The sequence below is a fragment of the Siniperca chuatsi genome, linkage group LG13 (assembly GCF_020085105.1).
Source record: "Siniperca chuatsi isolate FFG_IHB_CAS linkage group LG13, ASM2008510v1, whole genome shotgun sequence".
In the NCBI taxonomy this organism is placed as follows: domain Eukaryota; kingdom Metazoa; phylum Chordata; class Actinopteri; order Centrarchiformes; family Sinipercidae; genus Siniperca; species Siniperca chuatsi.
Genome location: NC_058054.1, coordinates 29,045,487 through 29,058,167, shown reverse-complemented (window position 1 = coordinate 29,058,167; position 12,681 = coordinate 29,045,487). Strand labels below are relative to the sequence as shown.

Below are 12,681 nucleotides of genomic sequence, written 5' to 3'. Positions count from 1 at the left end.
GAACGTGCTAAAGTTTGTGTGGATGTTAAACATGTAAACTTGATGTTTACAGTGGTTGGCTGTATGCTGATCAGACACTGCAGCATCAGGTTTTTCCCATGTAAGGAATACTGTAAGAAGGTGATGGAGTGGACAAACTATTCTCACGTATTTCAGACTCTGCAGAATTCCCGTTGTTGGTTTAAAAGCAATGCTGGTTAGCAATGCATGATAGCATGAAACCACATTGGCAAGCTATTTTTTCCTTATCTGATCAAAATAAGCCAAATGTCTCTTTTGCAAAAGTGATTAAGAGTGACTAGTTTTTCATTCTAAAACCATCTTTTCATTTAAAAAGTGAAAACAGAATTTCTTTCTAAACTTTATTTCCATGTATGAGCCATTTGGTATTTGTACAACGCCTAATGTGCCTCTCAGTGTTCTGTGCAGGCCTGACGTCAGTCGATGGCACAGCTAACCCTCCAACGGGCCTGCGATGCTTTCACTACAATGCTGTCAACAATTGTGGCTGAGCACAGCACTGCTGACACCGACAACATCAGTGTTTGTAACATGTCAAGTCACAGTAGAGGGCTGCAACAGAACTGGAAATCTTAGGCAACACATGAATGTTGCACGTGTGGGTTATATTTACTCTCATGCATGTGATTATTGGGCTTAACCATGCATGTCAATTGTCTGTCAGTAAAGTAGATGTTACTGATGTTTAATTAAAATAATATATTATTGGTGTACACCATTGGTGCATTGAATTGGTGTATTTGGTGTATTCAGTATTATTATAATTATTTACACTGGATCATTTTATTTCCCTGTATTCATGATTTTCATTTGATATTACACACAGCATCGTGTAAACCGAATATGAGCACTATAAACTAAACACCTTTCTGATGTTTAATGATGACACTTGTGATTAATTCATGATAATACAAGTGCTAAAAATCCCCACAGCTGTGTGGAACGGTCACGTGTAATGACAGCGTAACTGTCTACCCGTGTAACCATAACTGTCATCATGATGGTCCATACTGTAATTTTAATATGTCGGTCTGTTCTGTCCACACGGCATCTACTTCCTGTCTGTCCGTCCTGGGGAGGGATCCCTGCTCTGCTGCTCTTCCTGAGCTTTCTAACATTGTCCCTGGAGTTTTTCGTTATCTGAATCGGGGGTCTGAGGACAGAGGCCGTCCTGTGCTGTACAGATTGTGAAGCCCACTGAGGAAAATGTGTGATTGGGCTATATAAAGAAAATGAACCTGACTTGACTTCACATTTTTTTTAGCGCTGTTGTAGAAACTCATTGATGCCACACAATCAGTAAAATTGCACTTCTTCTTTGCCATTCTTTTCATTGACAGGTCTATAGGTTAGTGGGGCAGGCAGACAATTTGAACATCACATTGCACTTTGGGACATTATGATGAGCATAATATTTGAAAGATTAATCATTAATATTAATAATCAGTAGTCGCAGCCCTAGGTGAAGCTTACTGCTTTGACACTGTGCCTACTTATCATCTTTGGACAGTGTTACTACTCTATATGTTCACCCCACAGTAGGATTTCCATGTAGGTACTCAACATTTCCAGAGGTGCCCGAGCTCCCAAGAACCTAAAGACAGGATTTAGTGGTTCTAGTTGGGAGTCCAAGTCAAAGTATTACACTATAACACTGAAGCCTTTCCATTCATGTTTCAAGTCAAAACAACGATCTTTCCATTTGGATTCAGTCATGCCAAGTCACGTGAAAGACGTATTGTTTTCCATTTTCCATACCTCGCCTTCAATTCAGGTCAACACTAGCAGTACATGCAACATTTAGAGTGCAGGATTTAAATGAAGTGGAAACCAAGCATGTGCATTTCTCAGAGCAGTCAGAACTTTTTGAATGCAGGAGTTTTATATAATGAGACATTTTTAGGAGGCTGTGTTGCTTAAGGCACTTCTCCATTGGCCATCAGCCATGGTGGTAGCTGCTGGCGTCGACACACGGACACACACAGACACACACCGACAGCAGGTGCTTAATTGTCTACAAATAAGCAATTTCTAGCCCCTCTGTTTCAAAGATTCATTTGCCTTTAATTTAACCATCTCAGATTTGTCCCACAGCTGATGATGGGAAGTGACACCTGGGGGCCAGATTTTTTCTGTTCTTTGGTGGAAACCTGATGAAGTTGTTGCCTGGAAACAGGCTCATTTAAACGTGCAGCTTTTGCAGACCCAGAGTTTGAATGGCAGACGAGTGTCTCGCCTATCTGGGGCAATGCTCTGTGCGATAAAAGGATCAGAGAAATGCTGCACTTCAAACAGCTGACTTTAAGCAAGCTCCACCGTACACTGCTGATTTACATGTTATAGCCATGTGTTGCTATTTCAAAATACATTGTGGTTTTCTTTAGCTTTTATTTACTGCAATGTAGGGTATAAATATGACCCACAGTCTGCGGATAAACCAATAAAACCTGAAACATGAGGCCTTTCTCAATGAAAGTACTCAAACTTTGAACTGCCGTTCTAGGAAATTTAAACTTTGCAAGTTTCGGTACATATACAGAGCCAAACGTCCACAGAGGCAGCGCTGTTATTCAACATTATGAACGACAAACAGCAACAAATGCAAACTCTGACAACTCCAAATTAATCACCCAAAAGGAATTATATCATATGTTCAAAACTCTACTGCTACATCAGAGTCACCACTAAGTTACTCAATCTGACACACCTTATTTTTCACAAGCTACTTGATCCAAATACCAAAGGTCCTGGTTCAAAATATTAAGTTGATGAGAATAAATTATTGATATGATAAGAATGAAAGCTGAACTGGGAGACTGTGTAAAGAAACAGTAGAACAGTAAAGAAAGGATCAGATTTTGATCGGCTTTATTTTAGCCGATACCGGATCAGCCCTGAGAGCGATCATTAGCATCGACTCGGGACATCTCTAATTCGCACACAAGAAAGTCTGGCTCACATCCTCTGCCATCGCCACTGGTTGATGGGAAATGCATGCTGGGATACTTGCCTACCATAAGTTCAGACACAAGTCAGTTCCCAAAGCAGCCTGGATGAAACGGGCAGAACAAGAACTCTCCCAGGCATTTCGACAGTTCTTGGCTGAATGTGGAATTGTACCAGAATCCTGCAGGTTAAGGAAGAGCTACACTAACATCCTACACTTTTTCCTGTTATGCTTCTGTAACGCTGGTTGACCATAAACTCGACAGTTACTGAATTAAAACTACTTTCGGGACGTGGGTAAAGCAAGAGGACGGGGACAGCTTCTTCTGTGTAACTGGGTCCGCCTCACCGGTAGGACAAGTGAACACTGTCACCAACGTGATACATCACCTGTATTACATCATATCACTCCACCAATCATAACCATCACTAACATTACAGGCAAGGTGCACAAACCTGAGAAAAATAATCTACAAAACAGATCTTCCCAAAAAAACAATCTCATCTTACAATTCTAATTTGAGGCACACAAGAACAAACAGAAATGATTTATTACGCAGAAACTCCAATCACTCTGGTTGCAGTTTCTGCAGCGTGAAGGTTTGCTCCTTTGTTTTATATTGGATTTTAGACTGTTGGTCCGATAAACAAGAAATAGGCTCCGGAAAATTGAGATGGACATTTCCTGACATTTTACAGACAAAATCATTAACCGGACAGTATTTGGGCTGACAAAGACCTATGGTGGCCATCTTTGAAGTGACAAGCCAAAAGTCCTCTCAATCGGCATATTGGCACGGATACGACCGCAGGCTGGCAAACTTTGATTCTCGCACTTATATATTATTTAGGCTGTTATGGCAAAACTGCAATGCATGACATGATATTCATAAACTCATCATCCTCACGCTCAGAGGGAAATCAAATGAGCATATTTCCCAAAATTTCTGTTGCTCAGCTCTATGACAAATCAAGAAATGCCAACACATTTCTGCAAAAATCATATAAAAACCCAACATTGCCATGAAACAATCCTGCTGAGTGATTTATAACACTGCCCTCAATGGCCTAATCCCCCAGAGATGTTAAAGGGAGTTACCATGGTATAAACAGAACGGCTGACAAACTTAAATCCACTCACTATATCGTCATATTGCCCAACCCAAGGCAAAAGGAAAAGAAAACTATATAATGGTGTTAGTAGTATACAGTGGTAGCAGTGTTTAGTCTCTTTAAACATAGTCCACATGACACATAGATTGTTGTCCACAGAAACTCCATTTTTCAGTGTAATGTGCATGGTATGACCTTGGCTCCAGCTGAAGCTGTTTTTGCGTTTCGGGTCTGAGGCTTGTTTATGGTATGGCAGAGAGGAATCTGATTCAGTGAACAGGGGGTTTTGTATTATTTATCAGCAGGTAGGGGACTGCTGCGCTTTTGGGAGCTAATCATCTCAGGGGTTTAATATGATAATCCATTAAATCATTTTAATCCCTGCCCTCAGCCAAAACATCAACACAAGCTCAACAGCCTGCAACACAAAACAGCCAAAACCCTGTCAACTTTTAACTTCAAAGAGGTCCGTGTAGACACAAAGAAGCATGTGAGGGAAGCAGTATCCTGCAGGTTATGCACTTTTTTCTGCCATGCTTCTAAATCTTTTTTACATAAGACATTTACATTGATGATTCCATTCAAAATAAATAGGGCTGGGTATTAAACTTCAGTATTTTATTGGTAATGACCAAAGTGTCTGACTCTCGAAAACTGTTTGAATATTTTTGCCTGTATGAGACTGTACTTTATTTAAGAAATGTGGCTTGTTCTGTTAAATAGAAAAAAGGGTCGTGTAGAAAAACAAGTAGATATCAAAAAAAGTTTGGTATCAGTAGTGAAACCCAGGTACCCGAGATCACTAGTGTGAAAACCTTTAAACGACGTCTTTCTGACACAAAAACTATTTTCTTCAGTGTACAACTGAAATTATTAGTCACTTAATAAAGTATAGGTCATTTATTTATTAAGCAGAAAGTCCAACCACTCTCTGTCTATCACAGGGCTGACACACACAGACAGACCACCATTCACACTCACATTCACGCCTACAGGCAGTTTAGAGCTGCCAGTTCACCTAACCAGTCTTGGGACTGTGGGAGGAAACCAATGCAGGCACAAGGAGAACATGCAAACTCCACACAGAAAGGCTGGTTCTGGATTCAAACCAGGACCTTCATGCTCTGATGCTCTGATTGGAGTAGAACTGAATTCAGTCCAGTCCACCACCAGTACCTGACAGAGTCAACGAAAAGTGAATATAACACGTGGGATTGAATGCAGAGCTGTTGTGATGGATTGCATGTGTACGGGTAAACCTAATAAACAGGCGAGTCTGTTTGTACTGTACCTGTACGCAAAGAATATTAGTTTGAGTTGTACACAATAATGAAACAAACAGGAGGTGGCTAGGCCTGTCACAATCATTACATGATCGATTATTTGAGCTGACCGCGATCATTTTGCGTGACTGTTCCACAAGGGAAGTTTTGCAATTGAATATTATTTATTATTATTTACATGTTGATATTTATTACTATTTGCTTCTATTCTTAATATATTATGTTCAGTCCAGGTCTACTCTGAATGATTACAGTTATATTGTATTTGTTACCTGTAATGCAAAATAAAGAAATACGCGCGTGTCGCTGTGCGTGACACCGTGTTGTGGACTTCTGGAATATACAGGGGTTTATTATTAATAAACCCTTTTGCTTTAATCTACAAGAGGAGTCGGTGTGAGCTGTGTGGAGACTTAAGGTTTACACTCTGTACCTGTTGTACTCTGTACAAGTTCTGGATCCTACAGGGGCGTTTCCATCGGCTGTCTACCTTCCTGCTGCTGGGCAGGTTCTTTGGTTTCAGCTCATATGAGAGCATATTTCTTGCCTTCTGAAGCGAGCTGATGACGGAGAGGAGCCGGTAACGGGTCTCTTGATTTATAGCGGAGGGTCCCTACGGGTGCAGCAGTGCGTTGGACGGCTCTGGGGAACGTTACGCTGCAGATCGTTTACAGACAGTCCTTAGCTGCTTTAATTCAGCATGTTTAAAGCCACTTTCGAGTTGTTGCGCAGTGTGATCGGACCAAACAGCTGATCTGTCCTGTAATATTCGCTACATCATTGGACAAACACGTTTCCATAGTCTGTTTGTTGCACAAACTCTTTATGGACAAAAGGAAAGAAAACACCTCAAGCGAGTGTAAAACCTTTTTAGTGATATTGTGATAGGTTTTGCTGAATTTTGTCGCTTCCCTCCAGCTTTACTAATTAGATCATTTGCGTAAAAATGCTTGGATGGAAACATGGCAGAGAAAAAGCTGTTTTGTACTTCAATACAGCGTTGGCCCAACAACAGAGGATATTTACTAGTATTTCTCTTTAACTCTTTCACTTGTGCCTGTATCTACAAGGCCAAAATTCAATAAATAAATAAATAAATAAATCCAGTCACATCTGGTCACAGCCAATAGGAACTGATTTTCCCATGCGGTAACGTTACTGTTTTCCATGTCTGCTGAAAAGGCAAAGAAAACACAACTAACATTAACTAGCTAGCTAAGTATTTCACGATATTAGCCACAACATCTGTAATAGGGCTGCTCACTTCAAAACGGGATCATTACCCTCAGAATCAGTGCAGCGATTATTAAACTAGCTAGCCAACAACATCACTAATCAGAGACAGATCATCATAATCACGCTAAAAACATATCAAAAAATATGTCACTATATATATAAGGTGCATATATTAATACAATTATAGTAATATATAGTAGCGAAATTCTCTCAATCCCTTCAATTTCAGTGAACCTCCAGCACACACACACACACACACACACACACACAGATGCACAGGGTCAAAACCAAGGATTTACACTACACATGTAGGCCACATGCAGGGGTGGTGTTATGGATGAAATCCTCTATCACAGTTAGGGCTGCAACTAACGATAATTTTCATTATCAATTAATCTCCAGATTATTTTATAGTAGGGCTATATAAAATATCAGAAATGCCTGTCACAATTGTCCAAAGTGAAATATAACATATTTAAATTCCTTGTTTGATCTGACCAACAGTCCAAAACCCAAACATATTCAGTTTACTAATGGAAAACAAAGAAAAGCAGCACAGAAAGGTCAGAAACGACTAAAATGATTACTTGATTATCAAAATTGTTGCATATTCATTTTCTGTCAATCAGCTCAAGTAGTTTTATATTGCAATATTGATATGTATAAGATATATATATTGTCTTGAAAATCAATTGAGAAACTGTTTATACTGTATACTTGTTCACTTTTACTCAAATATATCTACTGACTAAAACACATGAATATTTGTTGTTTTTTTCTCACCACCTTGTTTTCTCTGCCTTACATCATAGTCTCTGTTTGTCTAACTGGAGGCTTAGACACTCTCCCTGACCTGGTCACTTCTGTGTTGGGGGATACCAGAGCCTCTGTCACCTCTCTCAGATGTTACTGGTTGCACCGGAGAAGTCCCCCGGTGTGTCTACCTCATGGGGTGGGTGGTAGACCCATCGCACTACCTCTTGTGCGTGAGGGCATGACTCATACTGTCTTCATCTGCATAGATCTCACAGCTCTCCACCATTTGTTTTATTTGTGATGAGACGCCTGACCACCAGATGGATTCCCTCGTTCTAGCAAGGCATTTGTTTATACATTGATGTCGCTGATGTAGTTTCTGAAGGACATTGGGTCTCGTGTTCTGGGATTATCAGTCTCTCCACCTTCATGAACAGGCCCTCTCCTTCGTGCAAGTCTGACCGTTCTGACCAATATGGCAAGCTCATAAACATCTCTTCTGGGGTCAGGCCATCCTTTTTCAATAGGCATCTGAGCCGTTTACGGGTGTTATCACTGTTCTGTGCATCCTGGATCTCAGCTAGCTTTGTCTGTGTAGCTGGCAGGTTATCGATCACAGTCGATGTAAACTTGTTCTCCAGCTCTTACTTGTCCTCAGTGGGTGTGGCAGGCAGGGGTGCTCTGGACAGAGCATCTGCAATCCATAGGAAGAAGCACTATAGTCTCTCTCTTTGGGCTGTACCGGGTCAATACAGTCTCTGAGCTGAGTTCCTTCTTTGTTTCATTGAATGCCGTCGTGTGTGATGTATCCCACATCCAGCTGCAGTCACTTTTCAACAGATATTGGATCGGCTTTGTCTTCTCTGGCAGGTGTGGTGAAAATTTTACCACAAAGTTTACCATGACATGGCCCAGGAATCTTATTTCATCCTGGGCGAACTGGCACTTGTCATTCAGAATAAGCGCCGCTTGAAAGTACTCTGTGCAGTCTGGCATCGTGTGGTCTCTCCCTGTGACAAGGATATCGTCAGCATGGCAAAGGACTCCATCAATCTCCTCAATGAGCTGAGAGATCCTTTTCTGAAAATGCTCTGGAGCTGATGCAATTCCGAAAGGGAGTCTCTTAAAGTAGTGCCTGCCTTCCGGAGTGATGACAGTGGTCAGCAGCATGGAGTCTTTGTGAAGTGGCACCTGCCAAAACCCTGATATAGCATCGAGTTTTGTAAAGACTTTGGCTCCCTCTAGCTTGGCCAGAGTCTCATCCACTACAGGCAAAATGTGTCTTTCTGATCACACTTTGATTGAGGTGGGTTAGGTCCACACATTTTTCCTGATGGTTTTGTGATAAGCACCATACCTGCACACCATTCAGTCGGTTCCTCGACCCGGGCTATGATCCCCATTTCCTCCATCCGGCCAATTAACCTGACCAGCATGTCTTTGGACTGTGGGAGGAATCCCACACAAACATGGGGAGAACATGCACACTGTACACATAATGACCCCAGCTGGCCAATGGATTCACACTCAAAATCTTGTTACAAATAGAATTTATAACAAAATAATAATAATAAAATATGATAATAGTAATAATATAATTGCCAAATTAATGGCACAGTTTAAAGTTCCTTACACATTATTAAACGATATCAGGACCTGCAGAACTGTACTGATCACCTTGATTTTTATGTAATTGGTCCTTAAGCAATTTGGACGAAGCCTCATGTTATCAATAATACAGCCCAATTAAGTGACCTTTATCCTGTAAAGGTTGTATTGTGTTTGAAATTCATCACATGTCGACACTACCACAGGGGATCTCACAGAGTTCAAAGCTCTTTTTACATCCTTCATTAGTGGACACACACACACACACACAGACACACACCTCCAACCTAAGACATCACATGGTTGCCGGATGTGTGGCAGGTACTCAAATCTCAGCATAAGACTAATCAATCAAGCAAGCCCTTAATTATACAGTACAGCACCTTTCAAGGAGTAAATGCAGCTTAAACTGATTTAGGGTAAACGTCCCTATTAAGCCCACCAAATCCGCTTTTCAGACATTTTTTATACTGCCCCAATTTAAGTGAGAACATTTTAGTTAAAATGAAAGTCTCATTTCAATCTCTCATTTGAAGTGTCAATAATTCATTTATACCAATTTCTAATGTTTTTTATTGTTTAATTTGTCAAAATATGTCAAAAGTCTGGCATGGGCTTAAAGGGTACATTAGGTACCCATTAATTGCCCGGGGCAAGTAAAATGCCACGTCGGGCAAGTAAATCTAGCAACTCACTTGCACGAGGCAAGTGGTGAAAAGAATTAAACTGTGTCTGTGTCGGTCTGAGCTCCTCCTCACACACACCGACACATGCAGCGCAGTCAGCGGTCAGCAGATCAGACCGGCCGCGGTGGAGATTACTCCAGCTGACAACAACTACGCTCGTTACTGTAAGAAAGTGCAATAAAACCTCCAATACTTTATCAATACACCTGTTCAACAAGCATAAACATGAACATGAAGAAAGCGATATTTTAATCTGCTCTGTCTGCAGTCTCTCATATGTTTTACACAAGCCCAGCGAGCTAGCTCGGCTAATGGTGAATTGTTACGAACAAGCTAAAACAAAGCTGTCTGTATGTAGCCTGTTTATCTTAGTTTGCCACGAATTTTAAAATTTGGCAAATTCTTGCAAACTTCCTGCTGGCTGAGACACACCAGCCCCTCCTCTCTCTACCTGCAGTGACTCACAGCAGCAGCAGAGGGAGGAGGACAGAGGACCGGAGGAGGGACTGACACTGGCTGATGTTTAGAAAGAATGAAGGACACAGACATTTTGATATCAGGAATATGATTTATTTGACTGACATTTTAGATTTATATAGTGACTTCACTGTTGCTACTCTACATTTAGTTATATTTAAAATATTCACTTCTAATCCTGTTCTGAATTTATTCTTTTTTAAAATAATATATTTTTTAAAAAGCAATTATTTAGAAATGAAAAAGAACCGATAAGAACATCAATAAGATCAGTAGTGTCAATAAAATCTTAACGATACCCATCCCTACTCACGAGAAAATGGCAGCGGGTAAAGTTTATTTAGATAATTTATCAGTCACAGTCAAGGAGTCTATCTCTGGGGAGAAGGAGAGGGGATCGTCATAACATTTTCGATATGCAAGAATGTTTGTTGCTTTGCATCTATGACACACTGCGTCCTTGTTCCGATTCATTTACTTTATTCATGAAGATTAAACATGACAATTAACTTTAGTTTTTGTTGTTATTTGATAACCGCTAATAAATAAAACTATTTGTTTAGGGGGAAGTAAAAATTGACTTTGGGCAAGTAGATTTCTGACCCACTTTCTGGCAAGTAAAAAACCCCTTAACATCGAACCCTGAATAATATTAAGAAGAGCATACAGTCCAGACTGACAGCGTAGGAAAAGTGCAATGAGATAACTTCTGTTATAAATTTGCGCTATATAAATAAAATTGGATTGAATTGAACCAATCACAGGATAGAAATGTTTTTAACCCATAAATTGGATTTTTTTATTTCTCACTGAAACCTGGCAAAGACCTGGGAAATCAGAATTTTCTGCGTTGTGTCCTGCAAAATACAAATTCCTTAATTCAATGCGGCTTACTGGACGTGGTGGGGGCCTGGATATGATTTTTTAATGATCGACTGATGAAGTTTTGAATTCCTGATGTGTAAGATTGAACAGTGAATTCCTGTACATTGTGCACTTATATACCACCTAAATTCAATAAGGGTTTTTATTGATGAATTCTATCGTAGAAAAGGTTTCAGTCGTAGTCATCTGGACACTGTTTTCAGAATCAAGACGTTTCGGCTCCCATCCGGAAGTCATTCTCAATTGTGAAAAAATTGGACGGGAACTGGAAATTTAAACTACTCTGAGTTACATAAGCCCTGCCCTCAGGAAGGAATCTGCCTGAGTATCTGTTAATAGCTAGTTTCACCTGAAACTGACCTAATAGTTTCAAGATGGCCCAGTAATCAGTAATCAGGCCTATTGTTCTCTGGCTGCATCTACTTCATCACTGCTAAGTGCCTGATTAGCATGTGATAGGCGTGACCAAGGTGATAATACACTTGAGAATGACTTCCGGATGGGAGCCGAAACGTCTTGATTCTGAAAACAGTGTCCAGATGACTACGACTGAAACCTTTTCTACGATAGAACACTCCTGGACGAATGAGGGACTACACCGTCTTATTGATGAATTCTCTGACTTTCTGTCCTTTATGGTTAGTAAACCTTTTCATTTTAGGTAATGTTAGTAGTAGTATTCACATTTGCTGTCCATCTACATTTAATTGACTCTTTGAATCTTACCCAGTTAGTCATGGCTCCTACTCACGTACATGGTCATACTCTTGACCTTATTTTAACTTTTGGCATTCCAGTCCCCAATGTCCAGATAAACAATATCAGTATATCACTGGCCCATTATGTTTTCCACCTCACTCCCCTCCCAGACTCCTATACCCAGTCTGTCATGAAACTATTCCAGGTCTATTACCTCTCTCACTGCCAGGCAGTTCTCAGATGCCTTCTCCTCTGCTCTCATTAAAGCTCCCCCTGCTGGTCAGGGCGCAGAAGAACAGGTCACAATATTCAATTTCACTTACACCAATATTCTTGACTCAACTGCCCCTTACAAAGTTAGAAAAGCAAAAATCAAAGCTCAGCCCTTAACTCCATAACTCATGCGGTTAGGCAGGAATGCAGGAGAGCAGAGTGTAAATGGAAATAAGATCAACTCCAAGTGTCTGACCAGCATCTGAGATACTGTCTGGCTAAATACCAACAGTGTGTCAAAGCAGAGAGAACCAAATATTTTTCTGATGTCATCTTCAAACATGCCCATAGACCCAAAGTTTTATTTAATACAATAAAACCCTGCAGTCACAAAATGTCATGAAGCAACACCAGATACCTTTGAATATTTCCTAAGATTCTTTATTGGAAATAATACGATTACCACAAAGAACTGAAGAGAGAGGCGACACTGTACGATCTCAGCTCTCACCGCCCTGCTATGATCTGTCAGAGTTCAGCTCATGTCCCTCAGTTCTTACCAACTTTGAAATGATTTCTCTTTCCTCTTTGACACACATTATCTCACATATGAACCATAGCACATGTTCTTTAGACATTCTTCCCTCATGCTTAGTTAAGGAATTACTGGACACTGTTGAGCCTAGTATTTTATCAATAATTAATAGCTCTCTGGTCAGTGGCTATGTCCCAGCTTGCTTTAAACTAGCTGTCATTCA

At 40.4% G+C, this 12,681-nt stretch overlaps 1 protein-coding gene across 14 annotated transcripts in view; it reads right to left on the bottom strand.

Moving 5' to 3' along the window:
* Nucleotides 1-12,681, bottom strand: part of LOC122886730 (disks large-associated protein 1-like) — a 185,780-nt gene that overhangs the window by 135,374 nt on the left and 37,725 nt on the right. The gene's annotated exons all lie outside the window — the stretch shown is intronic.